Genomic DNA, 14,556 nt, shown 5'->3' on the forward strand with positions numbered 1-14,556 from the left:
TCCTACAATGTGATTTTCTGGATTTTTTTTTCTCAATTTGTCTGTCATAGTTGACTTGTACCTATGATGAAAATTACAGGCCTCTCTCATCTTTTTAAGTGGGAGAACTTGCACAATTGGTGGCTGACTAAATACTTTTTTCCCCCACTGTATCTATCCTACTGATTCCTGTTTACCATGCAAAAACTCAAACAGGAAGTACCAGTGACACGCTCAATACGGAAGTGGTCCGATGAAGTGGATGCTAAACTACAGGACTGTTTTGCTAGCACAGACTGGAATATGTTCCGGGACTCATCCGATGGCATTGAGGAGTTTACCACATCAGTCACCGGCTTCATTAATAAGTGCATCAATGACATCGTCCCAAGAGTGACCGTACATACATATCCCAACCAGAAGCCATGGATTACAGGCAACATCCGCACCGAGCTAAAGGCTAGAGCTGGCGCTTTCAAGGAGCGGACACTAACCCGGACGCTTATAAAAAATCCCACTACGCCCTCCGACGAAAACAGGCATACCGTCAATACAGGACCAAGATCGAATCCTACGATGACAGTTAACATTCACAAGGCTGCAGGGCCAGATCGATTACCAGGATGTGTACTCAGAGCATGCACTGACCAGCTGGCAAGTGTCTTCACTGACAATTTCAACCTATTCCTGACCCAGTCTGTAATACCTATATGTTTCAAGGAGAACACCATAATCCCTGTCCCCAAGAACGCCAAGGTAACCTGTCTTAATGACTATCGCCCCGTAGCACTCACATATGTAGCCATGAAATACTTTGAAAGGCTGGTCATGGCTCACATCAACACCATCATCCTAGACATATATCAACAGACCACCAACTTACTACCCTGAGACAAGGCTGAGCATAGCCCACGAAGATCTCCTCCACCGCACAAACCCGAGGGGGTGCAAAACCAGACAGGAAGAACATTTCTGTGACTCAACCCACTCAAGGGACACACCCCTCCTAGTGACGGCATGGAGGTGCACTAGTAGACCGAGTCTGCGTCTCTCACATGGATAGACCATTCCATTAAATTTTAGCTCTATAGGAGCAAGCCCTGCCTCCAGCTGTTAGCTTAGAAATTCTAGGTACAATAAGAAGGCCTGCATCTTGTGACCTTAGCGTACGTGTAGGTATGTACGGCAGGACAAAATCGAAGAGATACTTTGTAGGTTAGCAGTAAAACCTTGAAATCAGCCCTAGCTGTAACAGGAAGCCAGTGTAGAGAGGCTAGCACTGGAGTAATATTATCACATTTTTGGGTTCTAGTCAAGATTCTAGCAGCCGTGTTTAGCACTAACTTAAGTTTTTATCCGGGTAGCCGGAGTGTAGAGCATTGCAGTAGTCTAATCTAGAAGTGACAAAAGCATGGATTAGCTTTTCTGCATCATTTTTTGACAGAAAGTCTCTGTTTTGTGCAATTTTACGAAGATGGAAAAAAGCAGTCCTTGAAATATTCTTGATAGGTTCGTCAAAAGAGAGATCAGGGTCCAGAGTAACACAGAGGTCCTTCACAGTTTTATTTGAGATGACTGTACAATCATCAAGATGAATTGTCAGATCCAACAGCAGATATTTTTGTTTCTTGGGACCTAGAACTAGCATCTCTGTTTTGTCCGAGTTTAAAATTAAAACATTTGCCGCCATCCACTTCCTAATGTCTGAAACACAAGCTTCCAGGATAGGCAATTTTGGGGCTTCACCATGTTTCATCGAAACGTATAAGCCTAACTTTTTACAAAATCGTCACAGGATGACATTTTAAAGGTAATAATGGGCTGCACACACACATACACACACACACACGCACACACACATCCCCTTCAACAAGTCTGAGAGCTGCTAAACATCTGACTCCCCGCTGTCATACTGATCTACTCAAATGATCTAATCCCTCACACACACAAACACGCACACGCACAGGTACACACACACACACACACACACACACAGAGCACTGTAGGACAGATGGGAGACAGTGGGGCCACCTACAAAAACATAGCCCCCAACATCCCCTCCCTGGCCCCATCCCTTCGTACCCTCTAAAACTGATGAACTAACCACAGGGGCTGATGGCTAACTAGATTACACTATGGAGACATGGGAGAAGGAGAGGGAGTGGGAGAGAACATCTCTCCTTGAGTTACAGATATGCAATTTTCAAGCCCAAGGTAATGTGCTGGTATGTGGTGACCTTAATGCCAGAACAGGAACTCTTCCTGATATAACAAACACACAGGGAGACAACTTTATAATTGACCACAATTTATTTAATTATTTGAATACGCCCCCCAGAAATAATGATGACACCCCAAAAATCAAAAACGGGAAGGATCTGCTGCAGCTCTGCTGAAGCCTGGGTCTGTTCATTGTCAATGGTAGGGTACGAGGGGACTCTTTAGGAAGACATACCTATTGCTCATCTCTTGGCAATAGCACAGTTGATTATATGGTCACAGATATGGACCCTTTCTCTTTTAGTGCATTCACATTCAATCCCTGACCCCTCTGTCTGACCACAGCCAAATCACTGTGTTCCTCAAAAGGACAGAGAATTCCATTGAAAAATATACAAAACCCAGTAAACTGTACAACGTCCCTAAATCATACAGATGGGCCCAAAAAAGCACAGATTAATTCCAAAAAGCAATCATAAGTCAAGAAATTCAAACATTATTGGACACTTAAAAAAAAAAAATACCCCCACAGTATTGAAGGAGTACATTTAGCCGTTGAAAACAACAACTGAAGTCACGAAAAAACATAAAGAGGAAAAAATATTTGCTAAATTCTGAAGACAGAATTAAAGAAATTATCAAATCAAAAACATACAAATTCAAACAACAAGGTTTTATGCCTTGAATATAATATTTAACATACCCAAAAACAACTGTGCTTAATTGAAGAGTCCATCAATTCTAATACTTTCTGGGATCATTGGATCCAAAATGTAGATATATGGAATAATCATTTTAAAAACCTATTTGCAACCTCACCAGTAGGCACAATACAAGAGACCAAAGATATCCATGACAAATTCTAGAAATTTGAATTGATCATAAAAGATGTATCCATCACTAGCTAAGTTTCCATCCAATTGGCGACAGATTTTCATGTGAATATTCTAAAATCCGCACAAAGAAATATGCACATTTTCCCACAAGTTGTGTGTTTCCACCAAACTGACTTGTTGCAGATAAAAATCATGACGTAGTGCACACAAAAATATTTTTTCCGCTTAATTTTTCATGTACCGAATAAGAATAGAATGTTCAATGTGTTTCCATCGCATTTTCAACTCTACCGATAGTTTTGTCACAAAAACTGTTGCGTTAAATTGCAAATGTGCCTACTTTGTCTTGGCACATGCGCTCTAGCCAACAGTGCAGGTGTGCTCTGCAGGTAGGCTTGTCTACATGAACAGATTATTAGCTTTAATTTAAGGTTAGGGTTAGGCACTAGGGTTAGCAGTGTTGTTAAGGTTAGGGTTAAGGTTCAAATCTGATTTTTAGACTGTGATAGTGCCAGCTAGTAACCACTCTGCAGAGCTGCCTCCAGAACAATATTCATGACAAATAACGCTAACCTGCACTTCTACCATCGCCATCACAATTCCATCCATCATGGAGCACTCTCATTGGACAGCCAGCCACTCAAGGTCAAAGTGTAAGTGGCGAGAATGGACTATGAGGTGTCAAAGTGAGATGGGATAATGGATAGGTATACTGAGTATTTATACATCATGGGCTGGTTAAGCCAACTGCTGGTCTGAACAGCATGCTCAAGGGAGAATATCCAATATCCATTGAAGTGCCTTTTAGTCCAGGAATAGGCTAAATCTTGGTCTAGGAAACCAGCCACACATCATATAATATGGAAAAACCACACATAATCCCTTAACTTTCCTTTGAGTGAGGGAAGAACTGTTTCTGGCTCCAGGTTCCATTTCATGTTTTTATAATGAGTTGATATGAATCATCCCCGTCATTCAGGTATTACCTCACTCAGCCCTGAGACAAACAGCATGACTGATCACTCTCATGATTACACTCTACTGGGAGGGAGGGAGGAGGGAGGGAGAGGAAGGGAGAGAGAAAGAGATATACAGAGATGGTGGAAGAGAGAAAAAGAGGAGGAAGGGAGGAAGGGAGGATAGAGAGATAGAGAAATAAAGAGAAAGATAATAATGATGGAGATAATGAATGAGTAGTTAAAGATGGGACTAGCGTGGTTCTGGTACCGGTTCCGACCAACATTCTCACGTACAAATCTATCTGTGGACACTGTAGATCTGAATGGCTTGCATTCAGCGATAGCCCTAGTTCTCATGGACTCGGGAGTATATCTCTACTGCCTGTGTGTCTCAGGCTGTGAAATCTGGCACCACTTGAAGCTGGGATGTCCCGCCTACCATTTCCTTCGCTCTTCCGACTGTCCATCAACTTCTGTATGAACGCTATGGTCACATTCCCCTGCTCAGACGTTGCATACATCAACCAATGGTCAACGAACGTGCCGTCGGAAACCAGATTGCTATAAGATATTATGTAGTTAGCTGATACTTAAAATACCTATCCAGGAGTAAGATCTGGCATGCGTCAGCAACGTCTGAGCAGAGGAATGCGCCCTCCATCACTGCCACTGACAAAGCACATGCCTGGAATCCGTATGCTGCATTCATAACCAAGTGAGAAGGTGGTATTTACCACTTGAATGCCCCTCCCACTGGTAATTACAAATATGTATGTATGTACAGTTATAAAGAAGGTGAAATCATATAGTAAATCTTGTTATAATTTGATTGTACTATAGTTAGAAAGCATATGTCTTTTCAAGCCTTATACAGTTTTGTTAAATAGAAAATACATCACATAAAATATTTCATATTTTCATAATATTTGAACTGTGTACTTGCGCTTGTGTCCTCAAAACTGACTACACCCCAGTAATTTATAACTTATTTTACCAAAAAGGTGAGATTTTAATATTTCTGGCAGTATAACCATTACTAGGTATTGATAAATAATTACTTTAGTCTATTTAGGCGGAAATCTACATTTTGACATTACATTTGACCAGTTCTATAGGTGTTCCTCCATGCTTCCTATCAGACAGCAGGACGTGTCTCTACTTTACCTCAATGGCTCTTACTTTTAACCAAAATATGCTCTGTGAACAGCTACCTTCAGAACTGAAGCCATACCTTATTATCTGTATATAATAAATGCAGGATATCATGGATGAAAAGCTGTAGATGTGTAGAGCCTCATTAGAACTTAGAAGTAGGATTTGGATCTGGATTCAGATGTACAGCAGCTGTCAAGTTCTCTTGGGATTTGAACCAATGACCCCAATGGCTCCTAAGATACATATGGTCAGGCATGTACTGACTGTGCTGGTGCTGTTCAGTTTATTATATTGCTGGTTTTACACATCGCCCACCTATACAGCTCACAATTGTGATATTAAAACCACCCTCTCTTATATTCAAAGTAGGATCAATAAAACAGCTCATATAAAACACCCACCTGTTTAAGAGAGATGGAGAAAGTGGGCGGGGGGAGTAGAGAGAGAGAGAGAGAGAGAGAGAGAGAGAGAGAGAGAGAGAGAGAGAGAGAGAGAGAGAGAGAGAGAGAGAGAGAGAGAGAGAGAGAGAGAGAGAGAGAGAGAGAGAGAGAGAGAGAGAGAGAGAGAGAGAGAGAGAGAGAGAGAGAGAGAGAGAGAGACTTAATACAGATATAAAATAAAACCAGGATAATTCAGTGGAGTCAAACATAGACGGACGCAGTTCTGACATATTGAGAGTAGGCAGACCGACAAACAATCAGCCTGAACACCTGAGACCTGGAGGACCAAAAGCCAGCCACCATCATTCAACATTTATATTTTAGTCATTTAGCAGACGCTCTTATCCAGAGCGACTTACAGGAGCAATTAGGGTTAAGTGCCTTGCTCAAGGGCACATCAACAGATTTTTCACCTAGTCGGCTCTGGGATTAGAACCAGCGACCTTTCGGTTACTGGCACTACGCTCTTAACCACTAAGCTACCTGCTGCCCAGGCTGGAGGGGCTGCTGGCTACGTCGCTAATGGCAATTAACAAACCAATTAAAACCTGCTTTAGAACAACAATTAAAGAGCCATTAGGAAGTAATGAGAAAAATATTACCTGTAAGGCCTAAGAATGCTTGAACACACACACAACAGACAACACACTTAACACCTGAATACACTCACTATGGGGTTACATCACCAAAGTTTATGTTCACCCAACTACACTCAATCTACACTGTAATGGAAAACTGTATTTTATACAGTAATGTTGCATTGTGGGAACATTTTGTGGTTGGGGAAAGAATTGCTGTATTTCAAATGGTACTTTAATTCCACCCACAGAATACAGCACCGTACCATATATTTGGAGCGCCAACAACCTTTTGACTACTAGTGGGTGCATGGTATTGTTGTTTCTGGCTCATTTTTTAGGCGTGCTTGGTAAGAGTTTGCTCATCTCCTTGATTGCCTATTGCGGCGGAGGATGCTCAGGTGTATCCTTCTGTGGAACAGTTTTGAAATCTGCCACATCCCCTTTGAAACAGCTGTTGTTTTCTCAGAGGAAAAAAGCATGCTCACATAAAAAAAATATGCTACTTATCCTTTTTTATATAAAATGTGTAGACACTAAAAACAAATGGTTCTAAATAGTGCCGAATAAGAGTTATTTGGCTTGTAATGTTAGCTGAAACCTTGATGGTGCTATTCACCTTATTTAAGAACCTGTAAACAAAACAATGTCAGAACGTTCTGTTTTGTGGAGGACTTTCATTATGGCGTTCTTGCCATTTAGCGAACGTTAGCTAGCTAGCTCAAAATGTTGTGGGATCATACCAAGAAAAACCTTTCAAAGTCGAATGGCAAGTCTGTACCACATCCGCGGATTATTCAAGAGTGGGAGGACGATATGAAAAATGGCCACATATAACCTACGAAGACATCTTCAATTATTTTGTCAGTGTTGATGGGTCAGAGATGAGGAGCTACAAAAGCACAGAGGCATATCAATACCTCCACAGCGGCAATGTTGCGCGGGTGCTTATTCACTGTCTTGAGGATGACAACCTGGTGTTTCTCAAAGCAGATGTCCAGCCCTGTCAACACACCATCATTCTGCCTGGATTCTTGTATCATCTGTCGGCACGGTGGAGCCTGCAGGGTGTTCTTGTGTTGCAGGGGAAGTCTTGCAGTCATGCAGCTACAATACTATGGAAGGTAGATGGCTCGCTGGCTTTTTGTTTATCATAACCATTTCTATGACTGATACGTTTGACGTTAGCTAGTTACTTAGCTAGCTAACTAATTGTGATGATACCACATCACTGACCAGAACTGATAACGTTAACTATTACAACATACACAAACGGTTTTTGGTTATATAAGTATATCAGTCTAATCTTGAATGGCAATGAGGTGAGAATCAAGGTGAGTTTTACAATCAAATAGGAAATTACCAACATAACCTAAACCTACTAGTTAAAAGGAAACTGTGTAAACTAGTCAGCTGTGAACATCATGTAAACTAGTGTTCTGTACTGTAATTGACTATTCTAACTGTAGTGTTTTGTTGAAGGTGCGTAATGCTGTGTATGGAGGATTGACAGGGGTGTCCTGTACAGATGAGTAATGCCAGTGGAACTCGGGGATGAAGTGGAATTTAGCTCCAAAAATGTTGAGCGAGATCTGTTTCAAACGTAACAAACCAAGTGACGAGTTCTCTGACAGCACCCCAGCCGCTTCTCCATCTCTACCTCCAACTCCTGCGTACCACTCCCACAACGCACTTAAGAAGAGTTTGGAAGGGGCCAATATTCCAGTGGGGAGCCTTCTGCACAAGTGCATCAAAGCTAAACCAGTCATCAGGTTCCAGCAGCAGCCACACAGCTACAGCAGCCTCATGGTGAAAACGGCATCAACCACATATGGCAAGGAGAACGAACAGGTGGCCTACACATGGATGGAGAGCTGCAGGTTTAGTCTGGAGAGTAGAGGCACAGTAGTGTGTCATGGCTTTCTGCAAGCCCAGATGCCCAGTGTTAAACTCTCAATAACTTCTAGAAATCAAATGTCCTGTTCTGAGTAAGAAGTGTGAATCTCTGAGGAACATGTAGGCTATGTGCAAGAACAACAAGTCACTTATGATATTAAATCGTTTTTCACTACCTTCGACTCCTGCAAATCGTAGCTCCTCTCGCAAATAGTAGTTGCTGAGCTCTCATTCACCGAAGCAGCACCACACGTGGCAGGCAGGCAGATGGCAGGATACAGTTTTTGGGTGCGCCACTCTAATTTACCCGTGTAGAACGTTGCCGTGTAGAGCGTTGCATTAGTTCCGCTTTTGGCGCTCGCGTGTAAAATAGTTATAAATTCATAATTTTTTATTTGGTCAGCACGGGGGGGCCACAGGGGTGGCCAGGGACATTTCCAGGGAGGCACGGGCCTCCCCCGGCCTCCGTGTAAAACCGCCACTGTCTCTGACTGAACTGTTCTCTTGCAAACTCACCGATGTGAAGCTGGTGGATGGGGTTCCTCAGCTGCCACCTAATGGAGCCTGTGTGTACTACATGCAGGTGCAAATGGGCATGTTCTGCACAGGACTGGAGAGATGCAAACTGCTTGTCTGGTCTCCATCCGAGCCGGTTGTTATTGATGTGCCTTTTGATGTGAAGTTCTGTGCTGATGTTATCCCTAAACTGAAGGCATTCTATTTCACACATTTGCTGCCAAGGATAGTAGATGAGTTCCAGTCAGGCAGGCTAACTACTGTATGTGTGTCAAGGGGTGCTGAAGGTGGGTGTGGTGCATGAATCAGGCGCAGGACGCAGAAGCTCAGTCCAAAAGACTTTAGTGCAATATTCACGTAGAAAATAAGCACAATAAGCCCGAAGGCGAAATAACGGCACACACAGGCGTCAAACAAACGGCGCACTAACATGTGCGAAAAACCTCTCCAAAAAACTGAAGGGAAGTACGTAGCTCGAACACGAAACAGAAGAGCAATCACACACAAAGACAAACACACACAACGAGAACTAAATAGGACACTAACGAGGACTAACAAGACACAGGTGTACAACATCAAGACAAAACCAAACGAACATGAAACATAGATCGGTGGCAGCTAGTACTCCGGGGACGACGACCGCCGAAGCCTGCCCGAACCAGGAGGAGGAGCAGCCTCGGCCGAAACCGTGACAATGTGCTCCAAATATGTTCATCTATGTGGTGTCTAGGGGCCTAATACTTCTGTGTTTTTAAATAGTTCCTATATTGTGTGCCTTGTAAAGCTCTCTGTCAGCTCTACCTTATTATCTAAGCATAACTCTTGATTGGTGTTTTTTTGTCTTGCACAGTTCTCTTCATATGCACATTTACCTGATTATATTTGCATAATTCTTGGTGTGTTTTTTTATATCTTGCCTTGTACAGCTCTCTTCATACATGTTTATCTAATGCCTACGGATAACTCCTTATGATTTATGAATATTTTTATTGTACCTTGTATAGCCCTTTTCATATGGCACTTATCTAAGCATACCTTAATTCATCTTACACTTGACAAATGATGGTGTTAAAAAAACCACTATGAAATTCAACTTTGTTGACATTTTTTTTATACTTAACATTTTTAAATGAAGGACGAGGAGGCATGTCTAAGGGTTTCAAATGTGTTTTCAGTTTGATTCTGGTTTGGTTTTCAAGGGCACAAATTAATAAAACAGTGTGGCACTTCCTAAACAGTTGTCTTCCCTCTTGGTCTGTTAGATATTTTGGTGTTGAAGAAAATGTATTATAAATAGATTGAAGAAGGCATGATAACAGCACCTATTGGATGCCTGTAATTATAATGAACAGGCAAAGTTACAGTACATTTCTAATGTAGGAACATTAAAATGATTCTGATTAAATTAAATAGGAAACTATATATACACACAGTATCTCATGTAGATGAAATTATAGTGTATAAAGTTACATTTCAAATGTATGAACATTCTCACTGCTCACTTGGCATCCTCATGGATGATCTCACCCTGCATGTTAACAAGTGCTACACAGATTCTAAGGACTTTGTCCATTTTGTGCGTCAGGTTGATGGGAACAGTCTGGGAGAGGATTTTGAACACCTTGAGTCGTCTGATAACTCTCTAAACATGTATACGTACATTAGCTATCCTTCTTGTGCTTGTGACATCCTCATCAGACAGCTGGTCTCCTTTCTGAGTGAAGGCTGGTATGGCAAGGTTTACCTTCCTCTCAGACAGAAGATTCCGGATGGTGAAGTCCCTGTCTGCCATAACTTAATCGCCAGCCCTAAGGTATTCCAGGAAGCCAGAGTTTTGGGTGATGAACTTGTAACTGCATCTGCCTCCATATACAGGAGAAATTAACATAATGAGTCCACATGGAGCAATGGCAACCAAATACTTGAGAGTATTGCTGGAATAATAGTGGCTGTATGACTCCCCTCTGGAATCGAGAGTGTGCTTTCTCAAGAGTGGTTTCAGAGCAGTCGATGATACAAGTGGTGTTGGAGAACTTTGAAGCACTGAGGCATTGTGTTCTGGATCGTCTCCCTCGGCAGCCATGGAATGTAGATCCTCATGTGCTCCTCCATTGTGTCAATCCAGTAGGAAAGGATTCTGCTCACTACTCCCTGGGACACAGCAAATCGTTCAGCAAGATCACCCTGGAGTAGATTCAGCTTCAGCTTCATCAAGGTTATCAGTATTTGATCAGTGATATGCATTTTGAAGTTAGCCGTGTAGAATTTCTGCACAAACACTAAGAGGAAGGCCAGTATACAACACTGAGTTAGTGTCATTCCTCAGGATGGTGTGGGTCAATGGCTCTGCACCACCACATTTGGGTTTGTTTGTGGCAGGTGGGCTTGTTGACTGGTTCTCTTGACACGTAGCTGTGATCAGTCAGTGCTGGAACCTCCCATTGAGTATCAGCATCTTTATGCTGTGGTGGCATTGGCACACTCAGACTCAGACTCTGCATCACGACAGTTGTCTTCATCTGTCAAACAAACATTAGAGAGACCACAAGTTTAACACAATAAAATACAGACAGCCTACTGGTCATGGTAAAAAAAAAAGAAAACACTTGAATGGTTAATACTTTTGCTAGTTAGACATTTCATGAGCATCACCAGTGGCATGCCAGCAATGATGGGGATAATCATGGCATGGGGGAGACATTGTCAGACAGAAGTTGTTGGATTGCTAACAATGTAGGGACTAACTAGCTAGGCTAGTTAGCGAGCAACACTATATCAGATGGGCTGCCCTCAAGCTAGCCAACTAAGTGAGTAAGCTAGGCAACAGTTAGCGAGCTACAGTATGTTAGGACTTAGGAGTGGCTACCAACTAGTAACATAATTAGCTAAGCTAGCTAACTTCTGCCTGATTCAGGACACCCATCTGTGACAATAGCTAGCGAGTAGCAGCTTGCTAACAGCTACCTGTATGTGTTGATGTCCTGATGAGATGTCGCCTTCTGGTCTGTACTGGAGCATCGTAGACCAGCCACTTCTAAGGGAAAGGGTGCTCTTCAGTCGGCCTTTTGTCCACCAAGTGATAGGAACACACATAGGGTCGGTTTGGGGGTTTCTTCAAGTTCAATGCTTTGAGCCAAAGCCAAAGAGACTCCTTGTGGGTGGTGGGTGAAAATCAAAAGGCGCCTCACAACTGCACTTGCTCCTAAAAAAAGTTTGGTGGTCAAAACACTCCTGCATGAACAGCTTCCGTTTCTGCCAGTTATTGTGGCATCCCCTTAACGAACATAAAAGGCCAGTTTTGCGTGAATCCATGTTTGGAAAGTTGTGAGAAGCGATACTGAGTTAGTTAGCTAGCTAGCTGCGAACTATTGGCCGGAAGTGCTTAGCCGGAAGTCCCCCACAAAAAAACTTAAACAGACCCCGCCCATATTTCCGTTGAAAATGAGGTGATTATGGAACCTTTTTTTGAATGTTCTAAATGGAACCTGTATGGTGCTATAAAGATCCCTTTCCTAAGGTTCTACAAATAACCATTATAAAAAGGTTCTATAGAGCACCAAAAAATTGTTCTGCTATGGTTACAACCCTTTTTGGGGCTATATAAAACACTTTTACAGTTCTTTATAGAACCTTTATGGAGAATGGTTCTACAAAGATCCTTTCTCAATCTCAAAGGTACATTGTAGAACCATAAAGTATTTTTTATTCTGGTGTAACAGCCATATTAAAATTCTGTAGGTTTTCTTATGTTTATTAACAAGTTGAATCAGGTGTGCTAGCTCTGGAACTGTTGGGGGTCCCTGAGAAGAGAATGACTAAGTCAATCATTCTCAATTGACACAAGACCATACAGGAGTGTGTCACAAGACACGGTCACTAGCCATAGTCAGCAATAACATATAAAGCATAACACAACCGATTAGATCAACTGGAATGTCACTCTCACTCACGGCTGCACAGAAAGCACTATGGACAAACCACTACCCCAAATATTATAATGAGCCGCCGCCCCTACATTTGAATTATCACCAAAAGAGGAAATAACCATTTTTTTAGCTTTAAAGAACCATTGAAGGGCTCATAGGGTTCTTTGGATCAGTATGGTTCCTCATAGAACCGTCACCCTCCCCAAATAACCGTTTGGGAACCCTAATTTCTTAACTTTACTCCCAATGACAAAAACACTGTCCCGTCATCTCTCATCTCTTTAACCTTCAGCTGCTCTGCCTCTCTCTGCCCCTGAATAACAGAATAGCAGTATAAACACACACACACACACACAAATTAACGCAAACACACAGAACGCCGTCATCTGTGGGTACACACACACACGCCCAGGGTGACAGGGTGTATCTGTGTGTGCAGCAGTGTTGACAATGTTGGGCTTGAACCAGCATGAGGCCACGCTTGTGCCCAGTGAAACAAACTCCAACCACAGCCAGTTTATCATTCACATTTACGTCATTTAGCAGACGCTCTTATCCAGAGCGACTTACAAATTGGTGCATTCAACTTATGATAGCTTAGGACAACCACTTTTTTTTTATAGGGGGGTGGGGGACGGGGGAGGGGGGGGGGGGGGGTAGAAGGATTACTTTTATACTATTCCAGGTATTCCTTAAAGAGGTAGGGTTTCAAGTGTCTCCAGAAGGTGGTCAGTGACTCTGCTGTCCTGGCGTCGTGGGGGAGCTTGTTCCACCATTGGGGTGCCAGAGCAGCGAATAGCTTTGACTGGGCTGAGCGGGAACTGTGCTTCCGTAGAGGTAGGGGGCTAGCAGGCCAGAGGTGGATGAACGTAGTGCCCTCGTTTGGGTGTAGTGTCTGATCAGAGCCTGAAGGTAAGGAGGTGCCGTTCCCCTCACAGCGCAGTAGGCAAGCACCATGGTCTTGTAGTGGATGCGAGCCTCAACTGGAAGCCAGTGGAGTGTGCGGAGGAGCGGGGTGACATGGTTTGAGTTCAGTATTATCGCTGTAGCTACTGGGTTCTAAATCTATCTCTAATCTCTCACACAGCATGTTGCTGTGCACACAGAGAACACAAAGAAATAGAGTGGTAAGCAAAAATACATTCTTATTCCACCCCCATTTCCCAAAACTCCCAAATGCCTGTTTAGCTGACAATAAATGACATGCAGCTTTCTTATTTTTCCATTGTGTTTGTGTTTTTGTGTGTGCGTGTTTGTTTGTGGATGTTTGTGTGTGTGTGTGTATATATATATATATATATATATATATATATATATATATATATATATATATATACACAGGACATCTGTTCTTTCCATGACATAGACTGACCAGGTGAATCCAGGTGTGTGTGTGTGTGTGTGTGTGTGTGTGTGGGAAGGGGGGTGGGGGGATGGGTAAGGGGTCAACTAAATATTAGGAAAGGGTCCTTAATGTTTTGTACACTCAGTGTACCAGAGGAATTTCTATAAAATTCAGTCTTACTTGCTGTGAGTATGAAGCTTTGGGGTCTCCCCTGCGGTGTGTGAGTGAGAGAGAGAGAGGAAGAGACAAAGAGAGAGATTATTTCCCACAGATCACACAGACAAACAAAGAATTTGAAAACACATCAAACATTGATAAACTCCCGTATTTCTTAGGCAAAATACCGCAGTGTGCAATCACAGCAGCAATATTTGTGGTCTGTTGCCATGAGAAAAGGGCAACCAGTGGAGCACAAACAACATTGTAAATACCACCAATATTTATCTGTTTATGTATCTTCCCCTACTATTTGTACTACAACTATTTGCACATTGCTAAAACACTGTACATAGCTGATAACACTTAACATTGTCAAGGTGTACTGTATGTGGAAGGTGCGGGAATCAGGCGCAGGACACAGAAGCTTCGTACAAAAGTCTTTAGTGATTAAATACGAGCAAAAGTGCCCGGAGACGAGCGATACGCACACAGGCGTAAACAAACAGGAAAAATACATAAGCGCACACAAAGTGCGAAAACCTCTCCT

Source organism: Coregonus lavaretus (genome assembly GCF_964263955.1).
Source record: "Coregonus lavaretus genome assembly, chromosome: 25".
NCBI lineage: Eukaryota > Metazoa > Chordata > Actinopteri > Salmoniformes > Salmonidae > Coregonus > Coregonus lavaretus.